This window comes from Acinonyx jubatus, chromosome C2 (assembly GCF_027475565.1).
Source record: "Acinonyx jubatus isolate Ajub_Pintada_27869175 chromosome C2, VMU_Ajub_asm_v1.0, whole genome shotgun sequence".
In the NCBI taxonomy this organism is placed as follows: Eukaryota; Metazoa; Chordata; class Mammalia; order Carnivora; family Felidae; genus Acinonyx; species Acinonyx jubatus.
Genome location: NC_069384.1, coordinates 75,696,919 through 75,719,656, shown reverse-complemented (window position 1 = coordinate 75,719,656; position 22,738 = coordinate 75,696,919). Strand labels below are relative to the sequence as shown.

At 36.6% G+C, this 22,738-nt stretch overlaps 1 protein-coding gene across 2 annotated transcripts in view; it reads left to right on the top strand.

The window, feature by feature from the left end:
* CCDC50 (coiled-coil domain containing 50) overlaps positions 1–22,738 on the top strand; it is a 64,998-nt gene that overhangs the window by 3,485 nt on the left and 38,775 nt on the right. The gene's annotated exons all lie outside the window — the stretch shown is intronic.

Sequence of the window (22,738 nt, the reverse complement as noted above, 5' to 3'; positions counted from 1 at the left end):
TTAGAGTTTTCCCATTTTTAGCCATTTAGCACTATACACCAACTTCCCATCAATTCCCAGTGCCAACCTTCTTTTTTCTTCTCTTACAGCAGTAAGAAATGTATTATGTGTTATGTGTTTGTACTAGTCTTCAGATGGAAACGGAAAGTTGTACCATCTCCAAAGTTGGTTAACTGTGTGTGCGTGCACATCTGAAATCAGTGCACCTAGCGAATTACTCCTTGAAGTAAGGTAGCTGCCTATTCGGAGAGAAAAATCTTCTTTTGTGAAAGATAAAATTTAATACATTTTCAGAAATATGTCTGGAAAGCACTGATTCATTTTAGGTCCAGGACATCCCGGTGGCATAATGAGGTGAATTAGATAAATGGCACAAATCCACAGTTTTAAGGGGAAAAACACAAAATTAGGTCTGGTGCAATAAGTTAGCCAAATTTTCTCCGGGATCTAAAGCATATCACATGCACACTAGGCAATAACGTGAAGGCAGTGTCTGTGAGATGTACAGCATATGGCTTCAGGGCAAACTGATTTTCTCTTTTCTTCAAAATGTTACAGCACATTTTTTTGTTACTGTTTTTTTAATGAGACAATGGCTGGATCTCCTTGAGTTGGGAGGTTTGTGTGGTATTTATCTTTTTTTTCCCTTTTTTGGCTTCCGGTCTTTGGCATAGCCAGCAAATATGCAGCACATATTTGCATATGTGAGTGAATGAGTGCATGTATTATTAAATGCTCCCTGTTGGTTCAGGAGTCATATCTCTGGCATAGTAATTCTTTCATATTCCTTCCCATAGTATAAGCACTGAAAGGGCAGGCAGGGATCATGCCTTTTAACAACGAGGATCACAGATTACAATGCCAGAATTAAATTTATAAAACTTTTTAAGCTTTTTTCTTTTTTTAATTTTTTTTAACATTTATTCATTTTTGAGAGACAGAGCGTGGGGGAGGGGCAGAGAGAGAGGGACATACACAATCCAAAGCAGGCTCCAGGCTCTGAGCAAGCGGTCAGCACAGACCCTGACGCGGGGCTCGAACCCACAGACCATGAGATCATGACCTGGGCTGAAGTCAGATGCTCAACTGACTGAGCCACCCAGGTGCTCCTCTTTTTTAAGTTTATTTATTTTGAGAGAGAGAGAGAGAGAGCGCGCGCGCGCGCGCGCGCGCGCGCGCACACACACACACACACACACACACACACACACACACACACACACACACGGGGTAGGGGCAGAGAGAGGGGGAGACTGAGAATCCCCAGCAGGCTCTTTGCCGTCAGCACAGAGCCCAATGAGGGGCTTGAACTCACCAATTACGAGACCATGACCTAAGGTGAAATCAGGAGTTGAACACTTAATCTACTGAGCCACCCAGGTACCCCTAATCTTTATTTTTGTAATGTTTATTTTTTCATAGGTGCATCTTAAAAGTAGAATTCATCCCCCAAAGATATGTATAACCTAAAAAGAAAAAAAAAAGAAAAAAGGAATTCTGTGCTCTTCTATCCTTGGAGATAATCATTATTAAGAATAAAATTTCAGTGAAAACACCTCTAACAAATGCTCTTTTGTGGGTTTGATTTTTATTTGAGTAATAGTTTTAATTTTTTCCTTAAGTGCAAAGCAACATTTCACAATTTGTAAGCTGGAAAGAATCTTTGACATATATTTAAAAAAAATGTTTATCTACTATGTACTACCTATTGTGCAAGGGTAGTTTCACAATAAAACATGCCCTGTAGTGATGCACGTGGTCTTCACTGTGGTGAACAAGCAGTTGTGTAGAGTTTAGGTGTTGTTGTAGAGAACCCTCTAAATGCATATTGCACCCAAAATGCCTCTCACATAAAGGGAAAAAAAGAATCTTCCAGTTAGTTGGTGTATGCAAAAATGCAGTCCTTTCTTAAATGAATGATTTTTTTTAAATGGATATAGCTGTCATTTGTAAAATAAAGAGTTTTTTCATAAGCAGTTTTTAAACACTAACTTTTTTTTTTAAAGTATCGATTCTTAAAGGACAACTTCTTCCATGTGTGACACTGTAAAGTTAATTGATATTTAATCAAAGGATCTCAGAGTAGAAAGCATTAAAAACCACTGATCTAAGCCAGCCTTCTCATTTTTCAGATGAAAATCTGAGGGCCAGGACAGGGAAGTGAATTGTACCAAAGTGCTGAGGTTAGGTAGGAATTGGCACACTGGGGACTAGAATTTGAAACATTTAAAACTGAATATTTTCTCCTTTCCCACCCTCTCCTTCCTCTCCCATTTTCTCCCTGACTTTCTCTTTGTTTTCCCCTCCCCATTGTCATCTTTTTCTTTTATTCTGTAGATACATAAGATTATTTTCTAATGTGTTCCTTAACACTATCTTATATTTAAAACAGAATGAAAACAATGACAAAAATTTCAGAGATGTTTTGAAATTATTTTAGGGATAATGTTTGATATGAATGTTAATGAGTTAACATAGGCTTTATTTTTTTAATTAAAACTTTTTTTTTGGTTTTATTTTTTATTTGTTAAATGAATTACTGAGGGAACTGTAGGAGGTCACAGTCCTGCCTCAATATTCTATCAAAAAATTGCATGTCTTCTCTGCTATCATCAGCCCAACAGGGCTATAACATTGAGAGGCTTGGACACTTTAAACTTATTAGGGAAATAAACTCAAAGAAAGCCATAGGCCACGTTGTTTCCACAGTCCTTGTCAGGGGTTTAGGAGTTTTTATTGAGATAAATGAATTTTCCTCTGTGACAAAAAGCTATGTGATATTCTGTTCATAAAGAAAGCATTTATAGATACCACAAAACCTTATTAACCTCTGTTTGAAATCCCAGTTTTCTAAGTACAGGAGCATATTTCTAAAATGAACCACTGTGACCTTTGGGGGGAAAAACAAACCTGTCACAGCTGTATTTGCAGTTTCAGAAGTAGCTAGTGGACGGTCAATTGAATTAATATTTTTAACTGATGACCGAGTTAAAGGTGTCCTGTGCTTCAAAATGTAAAATTAGGATACCCTAGATCTTGCATAAGACCTACAAAGGATAATTGGTTTTTATATTCAGGAGGACCTTGGGGGATTAGTTACACCATTTATTCCCAGATGTTTGAATTTAGAAACCAGTGCATAAGGGTTCCCAGATATTATGTTTAGAAGACATGACAGATGGGTGCCTGGGTGGCTCAGTCGGTTAAGTGTCTGACTCTTGATTTCTGCTCAGGTCATGAGCTCACGGTTTGTGAGTTTGAGTCCCTCATCAGGCTCTGCACTAACGGTGTGGAGCCTGCTTGGAATTCTCTCTCCCTCTCTGTCCCTCCCCTGCTTGCACTCTCTCTCTCTCTCAAAATAAATAAGTAAACTTAAGAATAAAAAGAAAAAAGGACAAATGCACACACACAAAAACAACCATTTATTTTCCTATTATTTCATTTACAAAAAACCCCCACATACATTCATGTATGTATGTATACGTATGGTAGTTGGTAACCATACACTGATATAAAAACAGTGAAAAGTTTCTTATAAACCAGAACTAGGTGTAATCTGTTATTTATATATCAGTATTTTTTTTCTTTTTAGTCAAATTCATTGAGGTATAATTTATATACAGTAAAAATTCATCCTTAGTTTACAGTTCTGAGTTTTGACAAATATGGTCTTACAATTATTGGAACAATTAAGATCAGAACAGTTACATAACCCCGAAACTTCTCTACCCTTTACCTGTCTCCCACTAGCCATTGATTTATTTTCTGCCACTATAGTTTCGCCTTTTCAAAAATATTGTATAATTTAGATCATACAGTAAGTAGTCTTTTGAGTTTGGCTTCTTTCACTTGGCATAATATATCTGATACCGTATTGTATGTATTAGTAATTCTGTTTCTTTTTATTGCTGAGTTCCAGTGTTTGGCTGTACCACCGCATGCTTATCCATTGACTTGTTGAACATTTGAGTTGTTAACCACTTTTGGTGGTTATAAATAAAGACACCATAAATATTTGCATATAGGATTTCTTTGGGAAAGCACCTATGATGGGATTGCTGGGTCATATGGTGAGTGTATGTTTAGTTTTATAAGAAACTGCCAAACTATTCTTCGAAGTGGCTGTACCATTTTGCATTCCCACCAGCAGTGAATGTGAGCTCCAGTAACTCTGCACCTTTCCCCACAGTTTGTATTGTCAGGGTCTTTTTTTTTTTTTTAACTTTTAGCTATTTTAATAACTGTATAATACCACATGTGGGTTTTAGTTTGCATGTCTCTAATGACTAATAATGTTAAATCTCTTTAGTCTTATTTGCTATTCTTACATGTTTGTTGAAGTATATGTTCTAAGCTTTTGCCCCTTTAGAAAAAATCAGACTGTTTTCTTGTATTGAATTTTGAGAATTCTTTATATATTGTAGCTTCATGTCTTAATGTCAGATATTTTGCAAATGTCGATGGTTTTTAAACATTGGTGCAACATAAGATGTTCATGTTGGGAGTTTTACCATAAACACATTCCTGGTCCTCCTAGATATCAACTGAGTTTCTTGGAGACAGTTCCAGGAATCTGTAGTTCTTATACCCAGATTATATTATACTCTTGGACTTACATAATGGACATTTGTAATATACTGAGAATTCTCTGGCCACCCTAGTGAAGGAATCCTCTCTGCTCCAACCTCTCACATTTTTGTATTGGCAGCACATTTCTCTGTCAGTGTTCAAGAATGAGCATCATCTTTTCCCCCTCTAGTAATTGAAATTTGTTCCTCTAAGGTAGGGATCTGCACACTGTGGCCCATGGGCCAATCCAGCCTACCCACCACTTGATTTCATACAATAGGTAAGCTGAGGATAGGTTTTATATTTTTTAACGATTGAAAAAAAAAGAGGAACAAAGATTGGTGAAATATGAAAATGATATGAAGTTCATATTTCAGTTCCTATAGGTAAAGTTTTGTTGGAACAAAGCCGTATTCATTGTTTACATATTGTCTGTGGCTGCTTTCACACTTTAAAGGTGAGATGAGTAATCGTGGCAGAGACCATATTAACAGCAAAGCTTAAAATTTTTACTATCAGGTACTGTATAGGAAAAAATAGTGGTTTCTTTTGAACGCTTTTTGATGAAAATTTAAAAAACTTCCTTATTTAACCTTTTCTTGATACTTCAGTTATCACCATGAGCATCAATTATAACTTTACTATGTTGGTGCTGTTGGGGACTGTGGCTGATGGAACTCTTAGGATAGTGTATTTTATATTTGTAGTGACTTTTAAAAACTTAGGCTTATATCCTGATTTTTTCTTTATTCTTTTAGGAAGAAAAAATTTACACTCCATATATACTTCTGGGTATTTCAAAATTGATTGTATAGATAGACGCCTTATGTAAAATAAGAGTATGTCATATGCCAGCTCTGAAGAAGGATCTGTGAGCTTTCATGAGTAGAGGGCATGAGTAAACAGATTGAACTTTTTAAAAAAGTTGGCTTATGATTTTTAGCTTTTTACTTATACTGGCTTTCTTCAAAATGTGTTAACTGACATTTGCATGAAGGAAGTGTTACTTTGTCTTCTTAGAAACTTGTATCAGAAGTACCTAGGTTGATTTACCACTAAGCTTTGAAGGCTTAATGTGTGATGAACATTTCTAGTCTCGATACTGCTTCTCAGTTACCAAATACTAGGGGAGTCTCCACTGGACTTTTTTGGCTTTCATTTTTCTAATGAGTCATAAAGGCTGAGTCACTTTCCATTAACTTTACTCCAGGACTTTTAACTGTATATAGTAAAAGTGTGAGTGGTTTATAAGGGTGTCTGTCTTTCCCTCCTCGCTGTCTCCCCATCAATGACTTTTTTTTTTTTTAAACTGGGCTATATAGAGAAGTCCATGATTTACTTTATAACATTTGCCAGCATTTGAGTAGCACCTTTACATCAAATGCTTTAAAATGTTAGTTGTTTTTCTTTACGTCTTTACAATATAGAATGCTAGGATTGGCAAATACTGTCAAAAAGTCCTTATTGTCTAGATGGGAGACCTGAAGTAGATAAAGAGAAGAAAGAGACTTGATTAAGGTCTTTGTCCCCCGCATCTGCACTTACTGAGTTTGCTCTAACATTTGGGCCAACAGCCATTTGAAAAGAATTGTTCATTCTCGGTGTTTGTATTTACAGATCACTTTCTGGTTTTGCCTACAAAAGTTCCATTTTCCTATCTTTGATTGCTGGATTCTAACTTGACATGATTGCTTCTATTGTTTTCTCAGGTTTCCATGGTCCCACGTTATTATTTCAGATTGGGCTTTAGTGTACCCGCAGAGCATTTCTTCTTTTCTAAAATTTTTATAGTTACCCGATTAAAGCCTCATAGAGCTTATCTTCCAAGGTCATTTTAGCTATGTGTATGTTGGAGGGGAGAAACTAGAGGTTTAGAAAATGGTTAGGGAGCTACGGATAGATGCCAGTTTACCATGCTTTTACTGTGGACACCCCTGAAGTTCCGGAACATGGTTTCAGTGGTTTCTCGAGCTCCCAAACTAGGATAATTACTAAACTTAAAGACAGGATAGCCAAATAATTTGTAGGCCTAACCCAGATACTTTGTGATTAAAAAGTGCAATTCTGTTAATTTTACGGAATAGATATATACTGGTGATCACATAACTAAAGGAGACATTGCTGAAATGCCCTGAGCAGTTGGATGTGATTACTGAGTGAGGTCCTTGTCACAAGACCTCTTCTGAGTGTGTGAAGTTTTCATTGGCACTTAAAACCTGAAGGGTACCTGTCTGTCATAGACTGTGTTACTCTTAATTTGTTTTCTGTTTTCTAATTGATTACTAAGTAAAACATGAAATCAGCTCTATAGATTATAGAATAGAAATCATGAGGGTGTCATTTAGCTGTTCATATTTGGGTTTATTGAAATTTTATTTTTATTTAGTTAGTTTTCTTTCTGTTCCCTGTTTATGGGTTCTGTCTGTATATTCCTCCCAAAATGTGGAACAGATATTGGAAAGATTTGTGCCAATTCAGAGGAGGTAAGAAATACAGACATTTGATTCCTTTTTACTTGGCAATATGTAATATACTTATCATTTTCTTCTTTCTTTTAAATGGAGTGGGCAAGGTGACATTTTTACTCTATATACTTCTGCTATGCATCTTTTTAGTAGTTGAGCTCCTCCTAGAATTATTTTGTAGTATTTGATCTAGTTTACTGATACATTAAGTAATTCATCCCAATTGAAATCAGACTTGTAGTATACAATTTAATTTAATCTTAATCGGACTGTCTTCTTTCTAAAGGAAAATACCTTGAACCTAGACTTGTAAGACCTGGTTTCACATCTCCTGTTTACCACCCATTAGGTGTAAGGACTCAGAGATAACATTGTGTCTCTAAGTTTTAGTTGTCTTATCTGTTTTTTGGAGAAAATATTTACTGGGTTTGTGATTACGGTTAACTGAAGAAATGGATATGAAAACATTCTGTGAAATGCGGTGGTATACATTCAAGCTCTTGATAATATTATTGTTCAAGTTGTCCTGTAATACTTTTACTTTTAACCTTCTTCCAGACCGTTGTTCCTGTGAGTCCTTATCCCTCTGCCTAGAGTTTCCTTCTATGCTATCCAAATATAGTGTGGTTTTTACATCCCCCACCCCTACCAGGCCTAGGTCAAGTACTCATTCTCTCTTGACTCTACCCTACTTCATTTCTGTGATTTCTTCAACCCACTTTGAACTACTATTTCCTTAAGCAAAATGATTCATTCTTTGTGTTAATTTACTCATTTTCTCTCAGAAAAAGACTGGTGGCTGGCTGATCTCAGTATTTTGGGGGGATCCTTACACATAGGAGATACTCCAGAAAACTTGTCAGACTGTCTGACAGCTTGTGCCCAGGGGGCAAACTGACCTGAGTTAACTAACCTGACTAATGACACTAGAGTAAGAGCTATGATTATTTGCATTCATTCACTGAGGTAGGAATAGAGGACTAGGAATAAGTCAGTTTTACTTTTTGTTGTATGATTTTTTTCCCCCATTTCTCAAATTTTTGTAGGTTGATTGGTGTTAAGGTTAAGTCAAGGCCTGAACATACAATAGTCTCCTTTGGAGGCAGTGATCTTACCTATTTATGAATTAATTTTAGTTATGTAAGACTATGTTAATGTGTGCACATTTTCCAGGAATGTTATATAGTGTCATTTTGTCACTGTTACTAGAAGTGTTGGGTTCTGTTCAGAATTTTTATGTTTACTATTTTCTCTCTAGATTTATTTTGATATAAAGGGAGCAAGGGTCTTATGAAGCTTTACCTAAACAGAGCAAACATAGAATGTATTTTTAAAGTTCTTGATTATAAGGGGAGATAATTGTGAAGAATCTGAAAGTTTTGAGTTGGAGACTAAGATGGATGTACAGATTGCAAACTTGAAATGGTTTATGATCAAAAGAGGGTGGAAAAGCATGAGCAAGAGTCAACTCAAGAGTGTTCTGCTTTGGGCATGGATATACTCTATTGTACTTATTTTGGAATTGTTTTCTAACTTAGGGCACACTGTTTAGTCTCTTTCAGTTTCATATCACATAGGAGTTAACACTGCTTTAAAAATAGGCAGTGCTGCAAAAAATAAATTTATACTTGTAGGCAGCCATTTTTTCAAATGTTTAAAAAATCGCCCAAATAATTTCGACTTCTTAAAAACCCAGTGAGGCAAGTGAATCCTCTAGAATAGAAAGGATTTGGATAACTTGTTTTCCTGTTCACAGGTGCAGGCTGTCCCTGATTTTCTTTCAGTTCTCTGCAGGGTAATTGCATGTAGAAGGTCCTGAAGCTAGTTTCAGTAGCATTGCTGAGAGAATCCAAGGCATTTAGGAACACATTCTAGTTGAACTTAACATTTGGTGATTTTAAAAAAAAAAAAATTTAATCTTGATTTATTTTTGAAAGAGAGAGAGAGAGAGAAAGTGGGAGAGCAACAGAGAGGGAAGGAGACACAGGATCCAAAGCAGGCCCCAGGCACTGAGCTGTTATACAGAGCCCAATGTGGGGCTCAAACTCACAATCTGTGAGTTCATGACCTGAGCCGAAGTTGGATGCTTAACCGACTGAGCCACCCAGGTGCCCCTGAAACATTTGGTGATCTTTAAGAAGCCTTCTGAATATGGAGTGTGCTCACTTTTCCAGGCTGTACTGTTGTCATCTGGCCTCACTTAAGCCTTTTAGTAAATGACACAGTTCACATTTGTATTCATTGGACAGTAAGTGACTGATAACATGGTCTCATTTTACCCTGATACTAAAGGCTCTGAGAGAACTGCTAGTTAAAACAGGAAAAGACTACTTTTTTTTTATAAGGCACCAGATTGAGTGGAAGGTTATTTTAAGATTTACTGGTGGTTGAAGCTACTATACAGATGAATAAAAGCAGATGTTTGCCATTTTGTATGGTAGAAATAGTTAAACAATCAACAACGTTGAAGAAAGCAGTATTTGGTGCAGGAGAGAACACAACAGTCATCCTATAGGGTAGTCTTTTTTACAGGCTGTGATTTTCACATTTTAGATGATGTGTTGGTGTCCAAGATACAAATGTATATGAGTTACCCTGAATCAACTATATTTTATGCAACCCTATGTCTTAAGTTGGATGAATTCTTAGAGATAATTTGTACTGTTTCCTTACAGGTCAGGACATTGAGGTTCTGATTTGGGAAGTGACTTGTCAGAGGTCACTTGGTGCGTGGGTGACAGAACCAGAACTAAAATTCTGACAGGTATCTGGAATTAAGAACAGAGCTCTTTGTACTTTAATTTGTGTGTTCCTTATATGCTACAGTAAAGCCGTATTTCTATAAATTGGGCAAGAAATATCCACATTTCTTATAGGAAAGATACCAAAATGGCATGTGGGTTTGGCAGAAAGCTTTCACTAGAGCAACTCAAAGAATAGAAATTAGGAAAATCCGTCTAGTTTTAGGCATTCACTGTTTTTAATCTACGTGTGAAGGTGTTTATATTTTGACTGGCTATACTTCTATTCACTGGTCTACCCTCCTATCATTCTTGATGTTGATTAAACTGTAATTACATGACTTTCTCATATAATTCTACTTTGCTTTCTAACTCTGGACATTCAGTTGAAAAGAAAAGTTTGAAGTGATGGAGCTTATTAAACATTTTAGACATACTGATTTTCCTTTAACTTAGGTCCACAATATGTATAGGAAACATATTCTCCCTCAGTTGGACATAAGAGGTTAGAAAGAGCTATAGAAATGTAGTAACTGTTAACAAAAAAGAAATGTAGTAACTGTTGATTACATTTTAATTCTTTGGTAGAAGAAGAGGAAGTAGTGTTTGCATATTCTGTTATGGATTCTATACTAGACAAGTGACTAGATCTGTGTTAATCAGTGGCTTAGTTAGGGGACCTGACTAGATGAAATACTTAGTAGAACATAACTAATTGTAATAATTCATTAATTCTGATGATGCCAATAATAATAGGTTCCACTTCTTGAATTTCCTTTTATTGAGTGACGGATGTATTCCTTGACCCTTCACTTATCTAATTTATTTCTCAAGAAGTCCATTCTCATTTTACAGGGAGGAACCTGAAGCTCAGAGATTAAATAACTTGCCCAAAGTCTTGTAGCTGTTAAGCAAGCAATATTTGAATCCTGATGTATATAGCTCCCGTTTGTTTTTTTCTCTTTCTGAAACACTTTTTAAATAGGACAAATCCAAAGTCGGATAATGTTATCACTTCATATACCCTGTTTATTTTTGTAATTATTGAAGACATCTCAGCTTCCTCCTTATTGGAATTTGCCTCCAAGCTTTGGTTTGTGCTTCTTTCGTCCTGCACCACTAGCTGAGTTTCCAGCTTTCTTTGGAATAGAGAACCATCCAAAGTTCACATCTAACTTAAATACCACTAAAGTGAATAGAAATTTTTCTCAAAAAAAAAAAGAAAAAAATAGGGGCGTCTGGGTGGCTCAGTCAGTTAAGCGCCAGGCTCAGCTCAGGTCATGATCTCATGGTTCGTGGGTTCCAGCCCCATATTGGGCTCTGTGCTGACAGGTCAGAGCCTGGAGCCTGCTTCGGATTCTGTGTCTCCCCCCCTCTCTCTGCCCCTCACTCACTCGTGCTCTGTCTCTGTCTCTCTCTCTCAAAAACAAATAAACATTAAAAAAAGATTAAAATAATAACAAAAATAAAACAACAACAACAAAATAACCTGTATGATGAACTTTATAGAGAGCCAAAGTGGTTGACAGAGTCACTTCTTAAACTCCTTGCACAACTCCCTGCTGTCAACATAGGAGTTCTCCATGTGTGCTTTGAAATATAGGCTGACTTCTAGTTTACTGGTGGATTGCTTCCTTCTTCTGTGTAGACTGTATTTCTAGGAAATCTGATTTTAATGTAAGCTTACTTATATTATAATTAGGAAGATAAATCTCCTCAACTTCTGGGAAGGCATTCTCCTACATTCTAAGAAAGTACCCATGATCTCAAGATATCTTATAGAAAAACACATTTCTAGTGGGTAAACATGACCAATTATTGAGCATATGGCAGCATATCAGAGTAGAATTCCAAAAATCTCAAGATTTACCCATTTGTTTTTTATTCATACTTTTAGATTTATATAATCCAAGATTACTGAAATGTTGTAGACTTCTGGCAGATGGTTACCAGAGTGAAAGTGTGAGTAGTACAATTTGCTTTAAGGGAGCAAGATTCTAAGAGAATCTTTTTACCATGTCTACTTAATCCCATGACCACTACTTGAAATAAAGTTTTGGGGGGCAATTTTGAGTATTACTCTTGATTTCTTGAAATTGAAATGTGTTTACTAATCCTAATAGGAAAAAAATGCTAAAGTATCTACTTGCAGAAGAGAAGTTGAAAGTGGAAATATCTGACTCAAGGGTAAACAGAATGTGCAGTAGCTAGTACTTAAGGAAACTCTTCTTGTCATACGAAGCCAATAAACCAAAATGGTTTTCTTTCCTTGGTGTAAACTTGTACTTAAGCTGGGTTGGATGTGATCTTTTGGGTTTTATTGGGCATGACTGGGTTTATCCTACAGGGGTTTAAGGAGATGGGTGGCTTTTCTTTCTAGGCTAAGGCAAACAGAGAAACCAACACCATTTGAGGGCTGCCAAACCATCTGAGGGCTTGTTTAAGTGCCAGGAAAAGTGCCATTCAAATATTGGAACAAGAGAAGGTCGGAGTTTCTTTAGGGATACGTGCAATCAAAATAAAAGCAATAAAGTCTTACAGTCTGGATATTCTTACTGGAAATTGGCTTTGACAAAAAAAAAAAACCCTGTCTGCTACTGTTTATCTAAGGGTATTTAAGTATTTTGGGTATTTTGAGGACTGTTTGTGGTTATCAAGGGTCTTTTGTTTTCTACATAGAAAGTCTGACTATCTCCATCAAAATAATTTGTGAATATGTATTTTTAAATATATACATTTCCTGCAGTACTCAAGTCCTTAACAGTGGTCGTTATCACTCTGTCATTTCAGGTGAGCAAACGTAAGTTATATTACTTTGTTCAGGATTATTCATCTAGTGAGTGTTAGAGCCAGGACTGTAATCAAAGTGAGAGTACTCTTGGTTACACCATACAGTATCCTTATGCAGTGAGTATTCACTGAGTACCAGTGTTCTGTGTAGTGTATTGGAGAAAACACTGTGTAAAGAGTTTCATCGTTTTCTAAGTGTAATTTTGCTAGTCTTTTTATGGTCAAATATGAAATTTTATAAACCCATTTAAAAAGTAAACTGAATCATTTTAAAGCAGGAGTTATTTCTTTTAAATCTTTTATGATATCAAAAGTAATTATTTATTTAGCTGCTGTAAATTCATATATTCCTGAATTGTTCTGAAGTGGAGCACCCATGTAAAATACAATTGTTCTTTAAGGAATTCACCAAAGATAGTAAACTTAGGAGAATCATCTCCATTTTTGATCAGTTTTATTTTCAAGGTCATTTGAGATTCACAGGTACACATTGGCTAATCAGAATGCAGAGTTCTTCAGTAAGTGTTTGGTAAGTAAGTATTAGCGATCTGGTGGGTTTATTCAGTAGCAGGTGTATTTCCCAGAATTTAATTGCTTTAACTGTATTTAAAATCAGTTCACTTGCCTTTCTAAGTGGAGCTTTGCTCCTTTGTTTCTGTGACTATATGTGCACAGTTGCTGTAGAGCAGCTTTTGATTCTTTCACTCTGGTGAAGTTAGCAAAACTACCATCGCTTTAGGACTAAAGAAAAAGAAACAGGTGAAATACCAAACAGGAATTTTGAAGATAAATCAGTGGTTAACACAAAACCAATAATATATTCAAAACCCTTTCTTGTCCATACTGGTAAAATAAGTTACATCTGTTGGCCTAAAATACTATGTGTGTGTGCCTGTGTGTGCTCATACACACATACACAAATGATTGAAATGGCTTTAAATGCTACTGAGTAGTCTAGTTGTCTAAATTATCAGTAACCTATCTATCACACTGTGATTATTGTTTAGAGCAGTGCTGTCCAATAGAACTTGTCTGATGGTGGAAATGTTCTATATTCCACACTGTCCAAAATGGTAGGCATCAACCCCATATGGCTATTTAGCCCTGAAAATGTGGCTTGTGAGACTGAGGAACTGAATATTCAAAAATTTAATTTTAGTTAATTTGAAGAAATTGCTACATGTGAGTAATGGCTACCATTTATATTGTGGGGAAAAACAAATTGTGACCCTGGTGGATGGAATAATAATGATGAATCAATAGAACATACAAATTTGGTCTAGTTTAAGGCAATCTTTTCTAACATCTGTTCCAATATTGGATGTTGTAGATGTACATCATATGGGGTTTTGAAGGGTCTTACTCGTGGTCACTTGGTAGGACTGCAAGGACAGAAAGAACCCAAGCGCCAGTTTGTTGGGAACTCAGATGAAGTGACCTCTAGGTTGAGCTCATTTTGAGATTAAGGGATGCTTCTTGAGAAGAAAGGAAGCTCAGTTTCAGGGATTTGCGTTGGTATCTAGATCTGCATTTTCTGAAAATAGATAAAGTCTGAGTTGTCACTTTTCTAGAGCAACTTTTTTTGTTATTGCCAACACAGAAAAGTTTGGCTTCAGAGTACCAATCCACAAAGCTGATGCCTGCAAACCCAGAAAGCTTGTGAGATTGTGTTTGTGGGGTTTTTATCCTTTATGGTAACTTGAGTCAGATACTTCCTTATGGAAAGCTTTATGTGACAGTTCTACCAGGATGAGTCAATACTGCCCTGTTTCCGCCCTGCCACCCCTCCCTCTCCCCCCACCCATGTTTTCACTATTCCTCTCACCCTCAATCTTTTGCTCTGTCAAATGGAAATTCCTGACTCAGCCATTTTCACTTTTCCAATAAGTTACCCAGTTACTCTGTGGTCTCTGATAATGATGTAGATGGTTTGTGATATTAAAGTAGTACTTCTGATTTGGTGACTTACATTATCTCAGCATTTTCAGAACCCACTTGCCTGCAATCTAGTGTGTCTGTGGTTAGCTATAATATACCTACTTGCCAAACTAGTGGTTTGGGTTACTGGGCTTTTCATTTAACTTCGAATTTGGGGGATTAGAAAAAAAAAATAACTCAGGAACCTATTTTAATAAATTGCATCAGAGTGAAATGTTGGAATTATATTAATTGTTTTGTTTTTTAAAATGTCTCCTTACTGTGCTCAGTCTTGTGCTTTTGTTGAAGATGTGTGTGCGTGTAGGCACACGTTTAAAACTCATACTTGAACTATTGATGATGTCCATTATGTAACTTAGTGCTTCCTATGTAAGTTCCAGCATGACAACAGTTTAGTTGCATATTTGCTGCTAGTAAAACATTTCTATCCAGTGACGAACTGGTGTTATTTCTTTTTTTAGGTCATGAAAACTGAGCAACTTTTCATATTTCCCTGCTTGCTTTGGTTCTCAGGAAGATCAGATACAAATTTGGGGACTTATATGGACTTTATTTTTGCTAGCATACTTTTTCCCTTAATAACAATAACAAAAAACTTTCATTCTCAAATGACTCAGGACACTAACTCCAAGATTCTGAAAATTCCTATCGGCACCTTAGCATACATTGCATTCTCTGCTTCAAAATGCCACATTCATCTTATGCATCCTGCTGGGTTATTTAGCTTAACACGTATAACCTCATCTATATTGTCATTTTTCATAGCCTTGGGGTCTCATCTTGGAAGTACCACTTCATTGACTATGTGATCCTTGGCATTGTTATTCCAACTCTCCAAGCCATCATTTCTTCAGAAATTGAGTGATAATGTTTAATTGTGGTGTAAAGCGACCAACAGTTGACCACCTGCCTGAATGGACCACCTTTATAGATATTCTAGGATTCTTTCAGCTTCTATCCATTACTATACATATATTATAATATATCCAAAATTTGGGGGGTGGAAGCAGAAACCCTTTACTGTCATTTTAGGTAATGTCGGTAGACATGCAGCTCCTTAGCCTTTTTCAGGTGTGCTGGAAGGTGAGGATGGCTCACACCTGCAAAAAAATGCAATTTTTCACGGTATGTCATTTGTATTAATCACCATTTTTCTTAGGAGCCCTCATTTCCACATTTATTTGAAAATCATTATCTCAGGCCCTGGGATAAATGTTGGAGAGAAAATGATCCATAATATTTTTCCTGCCTTTCAAGGATCTTGAATGTATGCTGGGGAAACAGATGGGTAAATTAATTATAATATGATTAGTGCTACCGTAGTATATTTACTATATGCTGTGAAATCACTGGGGGAAATATAGCATAGGTAAATCTGCTGGGTGTGTGAGAGTCCATTGTGACGGTTTTGGTTTTATTCTATAAGATTGGATTAGTAGAGAAATGACATTAGAATGAGGGTTTGAAGACTGATTATGATTTTTTTAGATAGTGGAGAGGTGCCTCAGGTAGATAGAACAGGTTTGTGCCCTGCCCCCGGTGTGTGTAATGGTGACTAAGCTTCCTTCAACTTGCAGGATGCTCCCATTCTCTGTGTCCCATACCCACACCAACCAACTAAAACATAAACAAAACCCAGTAACCATAAAAATCCCCAAATAGTTGAAACATTGGTTAATGATACTTGACTCAATCACTTGTACAAAGTGTGGATGAAAGTGTTTGTCTTTCAAAAAGGAATTATAGAAGCCTGTGTGCATTTTTCAGGTAGTTTAGTAAGGGGGGGTGGTAATAATTCTACTAAAGATAAATATTCCAGAAACGTGGATCTGATTTAATGATATTATGCGTCTCTTATCAGAAGGATCCTCTATCTTCCAGACAGATGGAATAACCATAGTATATGGGATAGAACAGGGGATTTGGAGACTTGATCAGAATAATAGCCCTGCCATTGACTACTTCGACTAGGAACAAAGTAAATGAGGATGGAAGGCCTGTGTCATTTACTAGTGTTTTGTCAGCCCAAATTAGGTGCCACTCTCCTCCTTCTGTCATACTGTACTTGGATTTTGTTAATTTCAACAGGATGGACATCTAGGACATTAAAAGTCAGAGAAGGAGCAAAAGTTTCAGTTACCCTTTATTCCCTAGTAAATTAATTGTTCAGACATTACTGAGATCTTATTACCATCGTTTCAATTTCCTGCCTGAATGGGAAGTTTCAGTTGTCAGAGTGGTCAGTGATTCAAAGCTATGTATGCTATTTTAGGACTCATAATTGTGGCAGATGGTTACGAGAGTGTCCATAGTCCATAACTGAGCATACCTAAGAAGCTCCCGAGCTGACGGTGGTAGTAATGGGGGGTGAGGGTTGGTTTTGGTGTTGTTATTAGTGATGGTGATATTGATATCCTCTTGGTCCCTATATAGGTAAAATTTGTTGAGGATGAAAATGTCAAGGACTTGGCATTAGGATGATAGCTGTTCATAGTTTTTCCTGCATTCTGTTCTCTTTTACTCAGGCAGTTTTATTAGAGCTTTAAATAAAGAAAAGAGACCCTTCTTTAATAAATTAGGGAGACATTCCTTTTGAGGGGCAACAAACAAAGGCATAGGGGTTTACACATGTTATTTCTTTGTACAAATTGTCTTTAACATCTCTTGGACACATTATTCTGAAATTTATTAATACTCTCTTTGCAAATGGAGAAAATCTCATTGATACTGGATGGAGAGTAGGGGAGATGGGGCAAGCTGGTTAGATCCCAAAGGGAAATTTTCCTTGGAATTTTCCACCGTTGTCACACACAGCTTAGGGTTTTTCTTGCACATCACCCAGGAAACACTGTGAAATGAAAAGAACTTTTTATTGCCCTTGTTTTTTAGAATTGAATACAGGCTGACTGTGATTGCCAGAGACTTATTCTTGGGAGACAGTGAGACAAAATAAACAATATCCCCCATTTTATTGCTCTATTTTGGGCCTTGGAACCCACCTTCTGAGCACATGTGCCATCCTTACCTAAATTCTGTTGTATCCACAGTTTCAAACAACCTAATGCATATTTATTTTATTTTATTTACTATTTAATAATATCAACTCTTTTCTTACATAGTGAAATATAGACTCATTACTTCTTCCAGGTTTGGTTTCCAATTCATTTGTTCATTTGTTGGGCAATCTTGGTCAAGTCACTTTATTTCCCTGAGCCTTAGTTTTTTCATAAATGAGAATATTGGTAAAACCTTTACCTTCAGGTAATTAGGAGGAATGTATATGAAAGTGCATTGTAATCAATAAAGTGCTATATCAATGTCAACTGTGGCTGCCTGTCATTACCAAACTTTTCAACATAGAATATGTGTCTGGAATATCATCCTCATTCATAGAGGCTGTTTTCATGTGTACAGAACAAAGGAAAACAAGTATCATCCCTGTTCTCAAATCAATGAGTATGTATTCCATCTGTTGCTAATAGCATTCACACAAAAATAGGATAATTCACAAATTATACCAGGACATAAAAGGCAGTACAGACACAGTTGAAAGAAATAGTTGCTAGTGAATGTATTATTAATCCAGGCATTTGTATGTGGGTGGAAGCTTGTAAAGACTGAGTCATAGGAATTGTATTTTCAGAAAGTTTGGGGTGTGAGTACAAGAAGGACAGAAGGGGAATGACTTCTTCACTCTTCTGGTTTGTGAGAGTTAATTGCCTCCCCATCTAGAATGCCTACTCCCTCTGCCCATAGGAATTTTAACCTTCTTTTGAAATTCATTCTGTATGTTAGCTACTTTAAGGTTTCTTGATATCTCTGAGTCACTGCTATTACTTACAACTACCTCCAGTTCATAGCAAGCACATTTCCTCCATTATTTATGCCTTCAAAGAGTTTTCTGTAGCTCTTTATAGCATTTATCAAATTATATTATGTTTATGTACCTTTCTGTCATCTCTACTTTCGTGATGGCTTGGAAATGACTTATTTATCGCAAGAGAGCTCAGCAAATGTTTGTTGAATGAATGCGTTTACTAGGTACATACTATGTCATTTGTGTATTTAGGGGGATCCACAAATGAATGAAAATCATCTTTTTCTTCAAGGAAAATGGATGGGGGGAGAATGTGTGTGTGTGTGTGTGTGTGTGTACGCACACACATATATATATTTTTCAAATATATATCCTGTTTCCTATTTCTGAAATTTGCTTGGTTTAATGTAAACTAAATCATTGTATACTTATATGTATATATATGGATTAAAAAACACTAAAACTATTTCATTTAGTGGGAATGGAGAAGGTTTCTAGTTTTTATTTAAATGATATCTGAAAGTTTTACAAGTCTCTGTAATGCTGTTGTAACAAGAGCTTAATTCTATTTATAAAATTGTTTTCTTCTTTTGGCTATGGAACTTTCACTGTTTTTTGACTTTATTGACCAGTGTTTCTTCATTTCTTTTTCAATTAATGAATATCTATTGAAGTCTCATTACATGCTACATCCAGTGCATATAGAATTGTGTGGAAGGTACAGAGATTAGTCCCACAAGGTCCCTGCCCTGAAGAGTTTGCAACTGGTCACGGAGACAGCTGTCTATTTGCGTTGAAGGATAAAATGTGTTTCTTTCTGTTGATGCTCTTCAAAAGCAAGGAGGTAGAGTTGCATGATTAGTTTTCAAAACAGACTTAGCTACCATGCCTTAATTTTGGGGAAAATGTTTGGGGTCAGAGGGAGGAGGCTTACAGGACCATTGAAGTTTGGATGGGAATGGAGAGGAATGATGGAATGACTCTAATGGCAAGATCGGCTTGAAATTTGAGTGAGTGAAAGTGAACATGGGAGGGAAGAAGTCTGAGAAGTGGGAGGGTAGCCATTCAGGGTCCAATGATACAGCTTAAGTGTGCCTGCAGGGAAAGGTGGTGAGATGAATTGATGCTGTTTATCCTCCTATACTGCTTATACTGTTTACTTCAAAGTAGAGTAGATTAGGGAAGGAGCAAAGATCCAGGCTCTGAATTTGGCCTGGCTGTGAAATGTTTTCTGTAATTCCCAGTCTGGTTACTGATTTACAAAGGTGGCTGGATGTGTGGTTGTTTTCCAGCTTGTGTTAAGAGTCATGATGCAGAGTGTACAGAGGCACATCTAGAAAGGAACTAGAGTGGATGCAGAAGAAACTGGAGTGAATACATAATACTTGGCATAAATGAGATCATGCATTTGGAAGTTCTCAGTAAACTCTGAAATGCTAACTCGGTGTATTGACAATACAATTCTGTGTATGAGTGTGTGCACTTCCTTTAGTCATTGAAGATCTTCTAGATTCTCTTCTCACTCAAACCCTAACCCATATGCGCTGTAAGAAGATTTAGGATCAAATAACAATGATACTTCATTCTTGCTGGTTAAATACTAAGAAGTCACTGAGAAGAGTCATTGTTATGGTAACCAGTAATTCATAAACTCCTTGCACCTGCTATGATACGGCAACTATGTCTTTATGTTTATGGTTTAGCAGCATATGCTATTGATGGAATTAAAGATGTGGATTTAAAAAGAAAAAGTTTGTGTTGTAGAATTTTAAAATGCAGTGTGTAAAAAATTACAAAAAACAAAAGAAATACAGAAAACCCAGGGTGCCTGGGTGGCTCAGTCAGTTGAGTGTCTGACTTTGGCTCAGGTCATGATCTCACAGCTCCTGATTTGGAGCCCTGCATTGGGCTCTGTGCTGACAGCTCAGAGCCTGGAGCCTGCTTCGGATTCTGTGTCTCCCTCTCTCTGCCCCTCTCCTGCTCATGCTCTGTCTCAAAAATAAATAAACATTAAAAAAATGTAAAAAAAAAAAAGAAATACATAAACCCATGATCCTGCCACCCAAATTTAGTAGATGTTAATATTTGCCTTATTTGCTTAGTCTTTTCTGTTTTGTTTGTAAATCAATAGAACATCTGATATAGCAAAGGCACTCCTGCTCTTTGACTCTCTTTGTAGATGAGCACGATTCAATTCTAAATTCAGTTTGTGTCAGTGCTGTATATTAAAAACATATTTTTATTACAGGTGTATGCATCCATAAACATTATGTTTTAATGTTGCACTGACTAAAACAAAAATATAAAATTATTGCAGTTCTTCACATGGTTATCCACATGGAAACCTGCAATAATTTTATAATCTTTTATTCAGTATGACCTTAAACATGTATAAAATATATTGTTTGGCATAACTTTCTGCCTTGGTAACATAAATTGAAGTGGCTTTTAAGTTTTTTTGACCATAATCTGCAGGATGTTGTATGTTTTACAGTGTGACCTAATACATATATACAGCTGTGTGTGTGTGTGTGTGTGTGTGTGTACACGTATGTGTGAGTTTTGTGTGAGTAAAACTGAAAAAGTTTCTCCATTCCATGGTTTCCTCGACTGTGTGTTTTACTCTGTTTTCTACCCTATTCATTTCTAGACTTAGTAAATTGATTTTATGACCTAATAATAGGTTGCCATCCATGATATAACAAATATTAATCTCAACAATTAATCTAATCTTATCTAAAGTTAATACGGGACATTAGTATACAGACATAAGCCTTTGCAGTATAATAAAAGTGCTTCAAATAATAAAGCAACCTAATAAAATAGCATTCTTCTGCACAAGATTTGATTACATTCATTTTGTCTAATTCATTCTGAATGTTTTCTGTTAATTAAATCCATACATATCTTAGCCATTTGATCAATTAATATTAATTCACTAGGCATGTTAGGGAGTGCATGTTAGTCAGTATAGAATATCTCCTTTCAGTCTGTTGTGACCTCTTGGTTTGCCTGGAATCCCGGAGGGCTGTCATGGTGTCAGGAAAGGAAAGAGCTCTTGCTGGCTCAGATACTGACTTATAACCTTGTCACCAACAAACTGTATATAGCCTTGATAACTTTTCTTCCGTCTGGCCCTCATTTTCCTCACCTATTAATCAAATGAGTTAATTAGCTCATCTTGAAAGCACTTTCATTCTGTGAAACATAGGGTAGCTAGGACCTGGGCCACAAAGTTGTTAGAATTTGCTGAGAATATATCAGATGTAAAAGAACAGGACTTTCTCCTGGAATTACAAGTTTTGCAGTTGCAAGAAGTAAGCAGGCCATATGTTGTTTAAATGGTTCTTGGGCAGAAATGATTCCCCAATTGTAAAACCATTTCAGAGTAAGCTTAATGTCCCTAAGATCTACCTACTTTTTTATTGTTATTTCTCAGGGACAGGGCTGGCTATGTCAATGTATATGTATGTGAGCATATATAAGTGCTAAGAATGGCAAAGGATTGTTTCTTTATTCCACTTCAGTTAAATGTCTTCATAGGCAAATTCAAAGCTGCAGAAAGAAATCTATAAACTCTGGTAACTTTACGGGACAGTTTCATGAGTCCTACATGTTGTAGTAGTTTGTGGCTTTAGGGAATTTTCCTTTTTCATGTGAGTTACATGTTTGAAATAGAGTAAGAACATATCACCTAAATTACATGTCCTTCATACAAACAAAAGGCACATTTCATGATAAGAGTTCTTTATGAGTATTGTTTTGTGTATGTTTGTTTTAAGAAACAGGAGTTTAAATTGCAGTTTGGGGTGGACCTTGGAGACCATCTCTTCCCATTTGCTCCTAAAAAGATAGGCCAGAGAACGTTCTTGCCTGACTCTCCAAATCGAGGTGACAGTAGGGGCAGGTTCCTGTATCCTCTAAGCTTCCCATGTCCTTTTGGTATGCAGATTCTTTTTAGGAAGCTCTACATTTACCAAGACCTAGGGGAGCTAGTTCTAACTCCTGTCTGAGGGTGTGGTCCCATTAAAGAAGTGATTATCCTGAAATAGAAATCTGTTCCTACCCAAGGGACTAATAAAGGTGTGTTTTTCCTTAGGGGCAGCAGGATAGATGTAAGTCTCTGGGAGAGGATTCCCTCAACCCTAGATGGTTCAGGCAAAGGCTAGATTTCTTTTAACTCCTCTGACTATGCAAGAACTCAGCTTTCTCTTAGCTAACAGTATGCAGAAAGTTCTTGTCTCTTGTATTATGGCCACAATACTTGCCCTGTCTTTTTAGATGTGGATTAGAATTTCTGGACCTATGGGGCACCTGGGTGGCTCAGTTGTTTGAATGTCTGACTTTGGCTCAGGTCATGATCTTGTGGTTCGTGAGTTCGAGCCCCACATTGGGCTTGATGCGTCAGCCTGTCAGCA